The sequence below is a fragment of the Plutella xylostella genome, chromosome 15 (genome assembly GCF_932276165.1).
Source record: "Plutella xylostella chromosome 15, ilPluXylo3.1, whole genome shotgun sequence".
Lineage (NCBI taxonomy): Eukaryota > Metazoa > Arthropoda > Insecta > Lepidoptera > Plutellidae > Plutella > Plutella xylostella.
In genome coordinates this window covers 8889382-8903123 of record NC_063995.1, presented here as the reverse complement: position 1 = coordinate 8903123, position 13742 = coordinate 8889382, and the positions used below count along the sequence as shown (strand labels likewise).

The 13742-nt window shown below is 36.5% G+C and overlaps 1 protein-coding gene and 1 long non-coding RNA gene across 3 annotated transcripts in view; one reads left to right on the top strand and one right to left on the bottom strand.

The window, feature by feature from the left end:
• The window catches only part of LOC105388337 (pseudouridine-metabolizing bifunctional protein C1861.05), a 115845-nt gene that overhangs the window by 76278 nt on the left and 25825 nt on the right, over nucleotides 1–13742 (top strand). The gene's annotated exons all lie outside the window — the stretch shown is intronic.
• LOC105388315 overlaps nucleotides 1–13742 on the bottom strand; it is a 54394-nt gene that overhangs the window by 39272 nt on the left and 1380 nt on the right. For both annotated transcript variants that reach the window (XR_005253874.2, XR_005253875.2), the window contains exon 2: nucleotides 2209–2285. This is a non-coding gene — a long non-coding RNA (CD82 antigen). The remainder of the gene's footprint in view (nucleotides 1–2208; nucleotides 2286–13742) is intronic.

Below are 13742 nucleotides of genomic sequence, written 5' to 3'. Positions count from 1 at the left end.
ATAATATATCTTTCCCAAATTATCAAAGAAGGTCATAAGGTCATCGCGTTTGATCTCGGTACCTATAAGTCAGATGTAATCAGACGGCGGACTAGCCGGGTGTTATCAACCAGCGCCGCCAGCTCCGGGCTTACATTAGAGCCACAAGCAGCGGCCGTGCGAGTACCTGCTCCACGACATTCGGAAGGTCGAGGTCGAATGAGGAGCTTTATGGACCTACCTCACTTGCGCGAGCTGATTCAAACTTAGAAAATTTTACTAAAACGTTTTAGTAATTCTATTTAAAATAGGTTACACACATCAAAGTGTAACATGAACACCAACTATAATGGGTTACTTAAATTCTTATCATTATCACGTATTATTACATAATACAAATAAATCCTGAACTCAAAAGATACCAACAGATTTGACTGTTATTTGAGCCTATATTTTTTATAATTTCTTCAATCTCACTTCACTATCATCTGAAAACAATTAATAGGCGGGAGGGACGACTCGCCCAATCTGTAGAATAAGGATACTAACATATAGTATAAGAATATTGTAACTAACACAATTGGATCTAAGTTGTCAGTTAGAATAAATAAATAAAAAAATAAAAATAAATATATTTTTGTACTAAGATTTATACACATCATAATATTATGCTCATTAGTTCTCTAAAATAGTGGATTATTTACATAGGCACAAAAGAGTGGATTAGTTCTGACGAGTGTAATAGGTCCATGCGCTGTGAGATCCGTGCCTTATCGACATCATCTCCCACCTTGAACCAGACGGTAGCGACCAAACATTTTCCACTTTCATCTTCCAACGTTGGCACTAAGTCATAATGATGCCTGTGAAATGTTATACAGCAAAAGTTAAGTATCTAATTGGGGTCAAAAACGGCTAATCTTACCTAATTCAGATGTTGTTAAATTTTGGTGTTTAAGGATTATTTTAACGTAGTTAGGCTATATAACTCGCTTTATGTTGAATAAAATATGCAAAACTTTACTTAAAAATACTCACTAGAACTATCGTATCTATTAAAGCCAGATCGACTAAATGAAAAGAGAGAAAAGTGGGTTATACTTTGTTCACCGTTCATTCTCTTAAACGGATTATGTAAGTTAGACAGTTTCAGCTTAGTTAATACGATTAATTTCGAACACAAACCTACTCGAAAAAGAACTTTTCATGTTTCATAAATCTACGAAGAGACCGCAAACAAGGTTGAACAAATCGAACGACGCTTCGTATGAATCAATATTTTTATTTTTATTTTTCCATTCATGTCTCTATTAAAAATTGATAGTTAATATTCAGTGTTATAGGTACTTACATGATGCAGGAAGAGGCGAAAAGCGACTTAGCTTCATACTATGTAGTTTGGTGAAGCTCTTACTATCACTCATCGAATATTGCTATCCTACGCTCAGCCTTAGTCACTATTCTTTCGGCATTAAAACTATGAATAGTTACTTTACCCAACCAACACTGACTGACCCAAATACAACAGCAAACAAGACGAGAAAGCTGACTCAGCACTTCCTTACAAATCGTCTCTTTCTTTTTACAAGTTTGAGCTCAGAAAGCAATAATTTAAGCAGTTACTTGCCGACAGACCAACGGATTTTTTCATATTATTTTAGGGTGAGAAAAAATCCCTTATTTAGGTCGAAACATAACTTAGTTAATGTCATACAAGCATACTTATAAGTAGTAGTAAGAATGCCTAGTGGATTGTGTGTACTCGTGTAGAGAATCACACAGTACATTCGAAGCAGCGATGACGCCGGTAACAATGAGAGTCAGTGGCATGAAATGCTATTAGCACCTCGGCGCGAGCCTAATCCGCAGTATTATGTCTGACAACGTTTCACGAGCTATTGATCCCGCGCCGCAGCCGTCGTCTCGCCCGACGACAACGCAAACGGCAACTTAATTCCATTACCCCACAAAGTTAAAAGGTAAGCAGTTGACAACTGCTTTGTCAAGTTTATGCCTACTGCATTTTGAATGAGATGATGTAATCGTGTAACGTCGACAATATTGAACGAGATACAAACTGCCTGCTCGACGCAAATGAAAGGCTTTATAAATGCGCTTGTTCGCGACGTCGCGTACTCGGCAATAAACGTATGTATTGTATACCTCAACACATCTAAATGATATACATGTATACATATAATCTTCAATGTAAAGGAGCCAGTTGTATACCTTTTAATACGAACTTCCCGTAGATCCAGAGAGCGAAGTCCATACTGAGCGGCCTGTCCGGTGCGGACTGCACGTATCTGGAACAAAAATTGGATTTTACTGTAACGGAGTAAATATTTTCCTTACTATTTACTGAGTAGGTATACCTTAGAATCTCATGCGGCAGAATGGTAGGTTGAAAATGAATTAGAGCTAATAAAATCATACGATTCGCGGCGCAGTTTTCGTTATTTATCTCGCATAAATTTTGTCGTAACGCCAAAATACATCTCTGAACCCACCCAGTTATTTTCTTACTTTAGTTCGACCCAGTTTTTCTGGAGCCGGCAATTCATCCACATTATACAATAAACATTGCCAAATCACACCGCGCGGGTAGTTCGGCTTAGTGCTCGTAAAACTGCTTCGATAGATTCCCAGTCGACAACGGAGTCGTCGAGTCGCACTCAGGAATACGGAATAGGCGCTCACATTGTACGGAAGTGGGAGACAATAAGACTTCAACAGGAGTTTTATACTGACGTTCAATGGTGCTCCTGGGTTTAATAGCTTCATAGTAAAACCTTTTACTCGGTTCTATTTTATTTGTTTAACTTTTATTTCGATCACTTTTTTATTATTATTATTTGTTTTACAAAACTGAGCATAATCTATGATAAATGTATCATTAGTCAATTAAATGGTCTTAGAATATAGTTGCAGACACAGCTTGCATTTCTTATACTTAATTATAGAACTCAAAAACTACTGAACATCAGACTTTGAAACTTTGATTTTCCCTACAATGTTATTTTTTTATGCTGTGATTAAGATATAAGTTTAATTAAAAGCGATGCGAAGCTCTCGTGGGAAGGCTTGTTAGATGAAAACAAATATCGAATCCAGAATTTTTGGGTGTCACCGCAGAGCCTTCACCACTAGAGCTACAAATTACAATCCAATAAACAGAATAATGTGTTGTTGAAGATCAGATTCGTGATCGAACGGCCACCTCTGCCGACATCGACTCGTGCCGCAGCCCAAGTTTAAATTAATAATTTTGAAGTCGCTGAAATGCCACCACCCGCTGCGGCCTCGCCCCGAGCCTTCACTGACTTTCACTTGTCATAAATAATTGTACATTGATACCTTTTAAAAAAATCTAGATAAACTTTCCTCACAATCAAATAATAGGCATTATTTTGTTTGTTTTTCAGAAAACACTATTAGTTTATGCTGTAAATTGTAAATACTCCAACAGGCTAAGTGCTTAAATCACTAAAAGCAATCTCTTCCAGACAACCATTCATTATTTTTTTATTTATAGATACGGCTTTATTTTTTCTCATTCGGCCTCAGCGGCTACATAACAATGTTTTATTACCAAATATTATCCCGGGGTTGTAAAATATAATATTCCTACAATAGCACAATAAAGGGTCAGACGGAAGCTCTCCATGTTTACCGGAAGTCGCAAAGTCACGGGACTTCCGGCGTCGGTGACTTCCTTCGCACGCAACGCGGACACACTTCCGGGCACGCTATTGCTGCTGACTACACCAACTGTCTGCAACTGTATTTGTATTTGCATTTTTGTACTTTTGTTTTTCAGACATTAATTATAGCGATATCGAATCATCGAAGTTTACTAACAGAGCTGGAGAGACAGTTGTTTCAGAGTTATCATAAATAAATTTTAAAAAACATACATAAAACCACATAAAACTCAAAGATTTTCATTATGCGTAATGACTTCCACCATAACCTTGCATGTTATGTTGGTATTTCTAGGTATAGCGTAATGTATCTGAATCTGACCTCCTGTACAGTTGTCTATAACTAGTATTCGATATATTTCCCGACGTGTCCCTCGTTTCCGGTCAGTGGACTATTAACTACGTATTTATTGTGCCTTCAGAAGGAAAACAAGGTTGTAAATCTGAAACCGTAAACTACCAAAATTGCGCCGTTGAATAGCTGCTAAAAGTTATAAAAGTCGTGCTATTTCTGGATATTCACCTATATAAAAGCTATTTCAATACTATAAAACTTAACAGTGATACGGTGGCTCTTAGTTTTTCCGAGAAAATGTGAGCTTAAGTGCCTAGTTTATTCGGGCTTCATTCTTATACTTGTTGTACCTTAAAAATCTAATTTACTAGCAACATGTAACATTGTAAATAGGCCTAAGAGGAAATTCAGGATGGTAACGTTGAAAACTTTATTTATAAACCTGTATCAGCTTATTAATATAATAATAAAAATAAGTATAATAAACATATATATATAATAATGTTTTAAGGTCCTACAGTTAATTGATAAGGTCCTACAGAAATATGATATACCTCGGTAGGTCAAGCTAAAACATAACTGGATTCTGTCACTAAAATCTAAATACGGATTCACAATTTTTTATTGTACTCGTACACAAAAGTGACGTTCAATTTAAATACGTCCCCGGCCGCGAGGCTGTCGCTTCCGGATAAAATTCCGATTTGTCTAACCCCGCGCTGACGCGCTGTCAGAACTCATTCGCGAACATTGCCGGATGGAAACTGAAAAAATACCCAACGATTACCCGCCAGCGCATTTATCACGCGCGCACGTGAAAAATTACTGAGTCCATGTGGACGAGAATGTTTATTTTTTCATCGAAAACGTCAATAACATTTTCGGTAACGAAACAAATATTCTAGGTAATACACTTTTCCCAAACACACAAAATCGCAATTAATTATACTAAAATATAAATAAATGTTTTATCCTCCGCCGAGTTTTCCGCCCACTCCGTGAATAAGACGAGATAAGGAAAGTTTGTGAAGTGAAATAACAAACAAGTTTGTGTTGCCAGCGGAAAGCCAAGGTGACATGTTTTCGTGAGGAGTAATAAGTCTTCATACCGCAGGACTAAGGAACTAATTTTAGAAGTGTCAAAAGCACTAAATCTGCCGCCGCCGCAACACTTCCACTTTCTTTATCGTACACCGAGAGCCGTACATCATGACTTCGTAGTTTATGAGACCGGACTTACTACAGGAAAAGGCATTTTAACTGTGCCTCAGAGGAAATATGAGGTATTTCTACTTTCAAATCGAGTGAATTTTCGTGTTTTTATATTTTTTTTGTGAAATTATGATATTTCTAAACAGCCAACAGAAACATAACAACGCAAAATATAATAATAGAAACGAATGAGTTACATCATTGATACATTTGTTACGATTTACTCCAATTTAGTTTGACAGTGAGCGGGGGCGGCCTTCAGAGCGGCCTCGTAGGGACAGTTAGTTATAAGACAAATCCAACGGTGACCCTTCAGCTCAATTAAATAAAAAACAAATATTCCAATATAATGTGACAGCCGTTTAACCTTTGTCTGTCTGCTTCCATTTCATACGTAATCAGCTTACCTATCACTTTTAAACTGGGCGAACAAAAACTTGCACCTAACGAGATGGCTATGCTAAGCGAGTGCCAGTGCTTTTCTTCTCGGCTCTGTTTGGGATGCGCATTTAAAAATGCCGGGACCTGCGGCTTTGCAAAGTCGCTCTTAGTGCGCACTCACGTTCACTCTGTCATATGGTGCCTAATGTTTCATGATCTATCTCTATAAAAAATCTACAGCTAAATAAATTGTGCACTATTTCAAAATATTTAAAATATATACATAAATTACTTATTCTTAACTGCCAATAAATTGACTTACTGTGTGTACCAACTTGATAACAACTTTACCTACTAATTAATGTATACGTATACGATACGAAAGCAACTTGGCAGCTCGAGTAGCGGTCATTTCTGACTCATCTCTCAGTTATGGATCTACTCAAAGAGGTAAATATAACGTTTAACGTTTCAGTTTTTTCTCATAATAATTAATCTCTCTATAATTAACTTAAAATGAGAAAACTATTCTTGCTTAATTTAAACATGCATTCTTAAAATCTTCACGTAAATTTCGGAAAACTATTTTAGGTTATATACTGTTGAAAGGCCTCCATAACTCATTTGATTTTTATGTGTCTGCCATTCTGGACAGCCGCATAATGTCTTTGAAGTTTACCTAGACGAGGACACGCAAGGCGACTAATGTGGAAAATAAACGCAAGAAAAGCTCCAGTTTGCCGTTGACGAGCTCACAAAATAAATCCTAAACGTGGAATAACAAACGACAAGCTAACTTCTTCGTTATGTCAAAAACACAGAATTAATTTGTCAAATGTCCTTTCCACCCTGCCTGTGACCTACTGACGGAGTTATCTTTGTAACAAAATCGAGAATAAAAATAACTACAGGTTAAAGTTCGTTTAAGTAAATTCGGTCGCATTCCTAAAAGTTTCGACACGAATATGGATAAACCGATTAACGACCGCCATGGTCGAATTGGTTTAGAGCCTTATATTGTCGGCGAGTCATATTTTTTTTGCCAAACAATATAATTAGTGGCGAAAATTATGTACTTATAGGAATGCAACTGAACCGTACCCCCTTTGTGTAAATATCTTCAGCAGTAGTGCGTCAGTGAGACGGCGGCGTCGCGTGCGGCGGGCTCATCGCCACGGTGCGTGCTCGCGGCGCTTACCACCACAACCTGATGATAACTGGCTGACACCAACATGTCAGATCGTTTTAAACAAAGCCGACATTTATAATTAAAAGCTAGGGAAGTCGGCAACGAAGTTTAAATAGCTTTTTGTCACACGCACAAACGGCACGAAGAGTGTGGATGTTTCTATTAAAACACTGCACATATTACGTATCTTCATTTCATAGATGTCGTTCATATTTATTAGATTTAAAAGGTTCTTCTTACAGGCACTGAAAGGTTCGTCGATAATATCACACGATTCACAACACGGCTTTATTGAAGGCGACGGCTCTCACCGGGCCCGTTGGAGAAGTTATAGCAACTTGTAATAAGATTGAATCCTGTCTCACTCCAGTTTCATATTTAGGATGTATTTCATATACCTATATTTTGTATCACTATTCATGTACTTATGCTTGATTCTATAAAATGCATCGTAGGGTAACCATACAAAAACACTCATCTAAAAATACAATATTAGTACTCATTGATACCATCGTAGGGAACAGACATCTTAGTAAGCACATAGTTTAGCATATATGTTTTTCTCAATAAGTCTGTATTCAACCCTTATTTCCTCCGCTTTTAGATAAGTATTCCACTGGGAAATATTTGGAAAGTTTCTGTTCATATGGGGGCAATTGTATGTAACAATCGGCTGCGTCCTTCACCGCCACTGCTTATTGATTGCAGTCTTCATTTGTCCACATTTGTCTTTGTCATGATTAATGCACCGCAACCTGCCCCCTCCTGCCCGCGGCTATTTCAGTAGTTGGTCATGTCTTTCATTAGCCTCACTACCATCGATTTATTTGCGCTTTCAGTAACACGTGTTAGTTATACAGAGTATGCCTACACTAGGTACGTAATAGGGTCAACAACAAGTTCGTTAAGACATGATGATGGCCCTCGACGATGGTATTCGACTTTTCGATTAACCCTAGGTAAGTGATGTAGTTATGCCGTTGCTATATGTTGGTAATAGCATACATAAATTATGCTTATCTCGGTTACCTTTTAATTACAATTGTAATTAGCAGGATGGTAAATCTGGTCATGCGTAAAACTGAATGAAACTTTTTCCGATGTGCATGTGTAAGTATAAACTCATCGGAAAAACATAATTAATTCGATCAGCTATCAAAACGGTTTGGTTAAAAGTTATTTTCACCAATACTTATTACATATTACTTGTATGGTATGTGTACTGCATACACCACAGCAATAAAAACATTATAAACCTACATTAAGTTTGATCTGTGCTTGTGAAGCTTGGAAAAACTGTTCTAAAATTGTTCTCTTTGAGACTCGCCAATAAAGTACCCACGGCCTGGATCGGGTAACACAGTCTGATTAAAAGAGCTCTTTGTGAAGGCTTTCACCGTGACGGCGTCCCATAGCGCTTCACTTCAATTAATTAACTTTCCTAAAGGGTATCGTTTTTAAAAGCTTCCTATGTCTACTTTACATCTTCGCCTTTCTTATATCAAATAGCTACTCAAGAAATATTTCACGCCTTCAATTCATCTAAATAATATACAGCACCCATTAACATTATGAGTCCTTGAAAGTATGTACTCGGTCCTTTATCTACATTTCCTTTCTCCTTCTCCGAAGGCCGTATCGTCAAAACAAAATAGAATCTGAGAAAGACCTTAACATATAAACGGAACTCAGCCCTTTTGTTTTGTTACACTAAATTGTATAACAAAAACAATTTTAATTTAAATAGCAGGGCCGCAGTTAAGAATACCCAATAATGATTTAAATAATTCACCGTGATACGGTGACATCTTTCATTACACGGCCCAGAATTACCACGGGAAAACTTCACAAGAAAGTATACTTAATGATTTTCAGTCTCTCGACATCATCATGATAACATATGTACATAATATCTCGTATATATTTCATACAAAGTGTGTCTTCTGAGTGAGAATCGCCCTTCTGAGCTCGTTAGGAAGTGATGTTGGCATTTTACTTTTGTTTTTCTCTTCATGGACCATATATGGCATGGGCTAGAGGCTTCGTCGCCGGCACGTCTCGGCTCGTGAGCTAGCTCAAGCGTCACTAACAACCCTCCGAGATGACTGAAAGCCTTTTTACAAAGAACCATACCGAGCCACTCCACGACCTACTTCCGTATTTACAGGTCAATGCCGACTATTGTGCCTCATTGACAAATGACATGACAACGGTCAACAACGAACACGCCAAAATAGTGAAAAAATATGGATCATGTCATGTCATAATCATAATATCTTTCGTGTAGATTTTGTCGAGTGAATGGGAAATCGCTTCCCACACACAATGTATCAAGAACATGAAGTTAAGTAGGTACTTATGTAATGTGAAATATTTTGTGATTCAATTATGGTCTCTCAGAAGGAAATGCGTACGTTGATGCCTGCTTTTCCTGACACACTTTATTGTTTACTTTTCATTGGCAGTGTAAATTGTGTGAGTTTGAAGAATTATAACTGACGCTGTGTGAAGTGTGCAGCTTTCGTTTTGGTCCACTTTGTACAACTGCAACCAAAAATCCATGAGTAACGTCGCTTGCCTGTGAAACATCTGTCAGATCCATACTAGTTACGTCAGATTTGACGAGCATTGTTAATTGCTAATGGTAGATCGTGGTAACCTCACTGTTCAGGTTATTAGCAAGAGTAGTTATTAGGAATGCAAGGTGGTGTCATATCACAGTGGCATGCGGGGTGCAGATCGCGTGTCAATTACGATAATGCATGGTGCGCGCGATACAAGTTTATAGTGTTTATACATATTATGTGCTACAATCGGTGTTAGGTACTTTATAAGTATAATACAGCAATATTATCCCTTCAAATGGTTTATATCGCTATTAAATTAAATTACTGTGATATAGCTGTAAATATTGTAGGTTATTGATAAACTGACTGAATGGACAAACCAAGGTAGAAATTGTGTGCGTTGAAAATTATTCTATATTTATTTTATTAAATAAACTATTATAATTAATTAAATAATATTATACTATTAGTCGTGTCCGCACCGCACCTAGGGACGTATATTTCATTATACTTACTACTAAAACGTATAATTTTATTTTGAATAACTAATGTGAAAGAGCTTTTAAGTTAAGTATAACAATTTATATATTTCAATTTATACATAGTCAGTAAATAGCTATCGAGCTATTTAACATTTATGATTTAGTCCCGATATTAGGAGCAAGAAGCCAGTAAAAAAGGTACTTAGTACAAAAGTCATTATTGGGCAAAAATAAATTAATTCACATGACACTTAATAAAAACAAAATACAAACACTACCTACTTCATTAAGGTAGTTCAAAGGGCGTAGTAAGTAGGTAAATTCTGAAGTCCTCATAGTCTAGTAGCTAGGTAGTTGATACAGACATTCTAGTCTATTAATAATCGGCCTTATCGATTACCTATTTTAATAGGTCCTAATAATAAACTGTTCAATGTTTAAATTATGTGACCGTAAGCTTATGGTGTGCTGTGAATGGATAATAAATTCTTTAAGAATAGAGGACCAATCGGTTAGTCGTTTAGGTAGGAATTTTATTGGTTTACCTACTATAGGATGTTTTATTATGGGGTGAGGGCATTCGGCAAAGTATTAATATTACGTAGGTACCATTATTTTTTATAGATCTGATATTCTATTTTGAAAATGAGTTTGAGACTTGAGTTTGTATATCAGAACTTTAAGGAAACGAAATTTATTTAAAGTCTTTCCCCCTTATTCATAAAAAAGTTACTGGACGGATTAACTATTGAACTGTTTTGTCACTCTCTGTCAAAGAACAAATTGTTCTCTGTTAGAGAGGGACAGAACAGTTCAATAGTTAATCCGTCCAGTAACTTTTTTATGAATAAGGGGGTTTGTGTACAGGAAGGTACAGGTATATATGTGTGTGTGTTACTACAACAACAGTTGACCAAATCCCTGTGGCGCAACCAAACAAGATATGTGTTTACAAAACTACGGAAGGGACCATATTAAGAGAGTAAACAAAATAAAACAGAGGAATAGTCTTCTTTAAATGTAATTTCAAGGAAATAAAAACTATTTTGTCCCTATTTTAGTTTGCCGACCACTCATTAGGCTCCATTTAACGAATTTCCTGTGAACTGGCCTTTGTCTCGGTGGCAGAAAGGGCTAGAACGGTATTCATTTATTCTTTGTTTCTTTAAACTATGCGGTTATTTAAAACAATTCTTTACTATAACAACAAGTTTATTAAGGTGATAGGTTTCCAGTAGAAAATTTATCCGGCATGAATTAAAAAATCATGTTGTGTAAACGTGATTCACATAAGATCATAGTCACTGTCATTATTTATGATTTACTTACTTACGTTATCATTATTTTTTATTATTTATTTATCAAATTAATTAACAAAATTATTTTTAAACATAAATTTCATCACAAAAATCACAGAGATAAAACATAGTTTCGCAAGTTTTCAGAGACACGAAACGAATCCTACATACATAATACTACGTATCTCCATCTTTGCATTTCTTGAAGCAAGCCAAGTGAAAAGGGTATGCAAATACGATATGCATTTTGGTGGAACATGGAAAAATGTCATTTGAATGTTCCGTTGCCCGCGTGGAGCTCAGCCAAGATTTCTGATCTACGTGTCTGCTACATATACATACCTATGTAGTAACAAAATGCCATGAAAAGTCATTGACGCGTGGACATTCGACACGATTATTATCGCTTACTGCCCACTGCCCAGGGTGTGCTGAGTAGGCGATACGTCACTCATTGCACGAAGCACCATTTCACTTGCGATATCACATGAGGACAAACTGACGTCAAAAATCTTGCCTTGTTTTTGTTGCAAGCAATCTCTGATTACCGTTTCGGAAGAGTTTGAAAGCATAAAGTCGCATCATCGCAGTGATGTTGACTGATAGACTGATAGAACAAGGTGGACTCGTGTGTTACTGATACAGATAGTAGAATAACCCTGTGATAATGCGGTGAGAAGTTTTTGCATTGCCAAATAAAGTCGTGTCTGAATGAACCCTCTATTGTGAGTTCCATTCAATCAGCGCGGAGCAATGCCAAGCCCCGCAGTCTTTGCCAACTTACTGGATCGCTGTAACTGTTATAAGTTCCTATCTTTATACCTACCTACTATTTTATTGAACCTATTATGTGTAAATTTAATGTAGTTAAAACCCCTAAAAATATTCAATTAAGTTTCAGTATTAAAATTTGATACAATATCCGTTATGGAACGTTTAAAAAAATATAAATTGCACCTTTTACTGCACACACACAAAAATAAATACAAGAGTGGATTGACCGTCCTGCTCGGGGGTTTAAAAAGGTCAAAATACGATGCTCCCTATCAAATCCAACCATAATAATATCACCATCGTAAAAATATGAAGAACAAACTACTTTAGTAGAGTGCTTGACGTGACTACCTATGACTAATATGTTAGTAATTTACCTCAGCCGCCGCGCAGGTTGCCTCCGATCCTCGCAGACTCGTGACATATGAACAATATGAACGTATAATAAATCAGGCTTGCTCCCAGCTCCACACTTTGTGACTAAGAATGTGCAATATTGTCTTTGTTAAGAGATCAAATACTAGGGAAGTTTCGTTCCATGAAATGTGCTGCAAAAATTGTGTACAAAATTTATCTGGCACGCTTTCCGCCTGAGTAATATTGGCATGGCGATGAACTGCCTGAAAGCTATGTACTTTTTTTACAATAACAGTCTTAAACGCCGTCGTCAAGCAACTGATTAATAAAAAAATTAAAAACACTTTATAACGCAAACCTTAACGCCGGTTGTATTACTGGTTGGACGTGGTTTTTGCCAGGTATTTTTTATTGAATAGGTCTTCCGGATTATTCTGAGCGCCTTGTTAGGAGTGAAAGCGACACGACATTTAACGGCTTCTCGGCAGAATATTACAAGTTACAAGGAGCGTGTTATTACAAGTTACAACACCGCTACGAGCTACGAATATGCTACGCCGTAGCAAGCGTAGCATACTAATAATAGTAGACTTTACGATATTATAAAGAGTAGCTGCCTTAATTATATGGTAATTATTTACTTGGGTGGGTATTATTTATTTGTACTTATTTCTTTTCATTTATATTTTGGTTTTTTAATGGATTTTTAATGCAGTTTACATGCTACATATTATACTACAATATATAAATATATTTTTGACTACCTGTAATTTTTTATAAGCTCCTTCTTTGTTATTCTAGGTATGTTAAAAGTAATAATTCTCAAAACAGATTTTTTATTCATTAGAAGTAGGTATTAAAAGAGGTGGCCTGAGAAACAGAAAAGCAAGACGTCTATTTAAAGCTGCTAAACACCATTTCAACAAACCGTTTTCCTTCATTTGCTCAGTTGGAAAAAGAAACAGATTCTCCTTCGCCTAGAGCCCTCGCAATTAGTTAAGAGTGAGCTTTTCTTTGCTTCCGCGGCATGAGAGGGCGAGCGACCATTCCAGTAATACGCGAACTAGCACTGCCATAACGAACTAAATCTTCACAACTACAACGTTAACTACCAATATCATAATGGCGTAACAACAATACACAATTACCTATTAATTTGGATAGAAACAAAAATATACATATACCTAAATTCTGATTCAAATTCTTTCATCTTAGGGCTGATTTTTCAATGGTCAGATAAACGTTACTTGAGTAATAAATCTGATGCTGTCACATCTGAATATTTGTATTAGACAGTGACAGCAACAATTACAAGTAAACCACCTTTCACGCATTATTTGTCGAAAAGATGCCAGTTTGGTAAATTTAAACCGATCAATAAAAATAGTTAGATGATTGTACAGTCAGCTGCATAAGTAGCTATACACTTTTGTACCTTGTCAATATGAAATCGCTTATCAATTCATTGAAATATTGACGGTTCGTCAGTTTGACAAGGTACAGA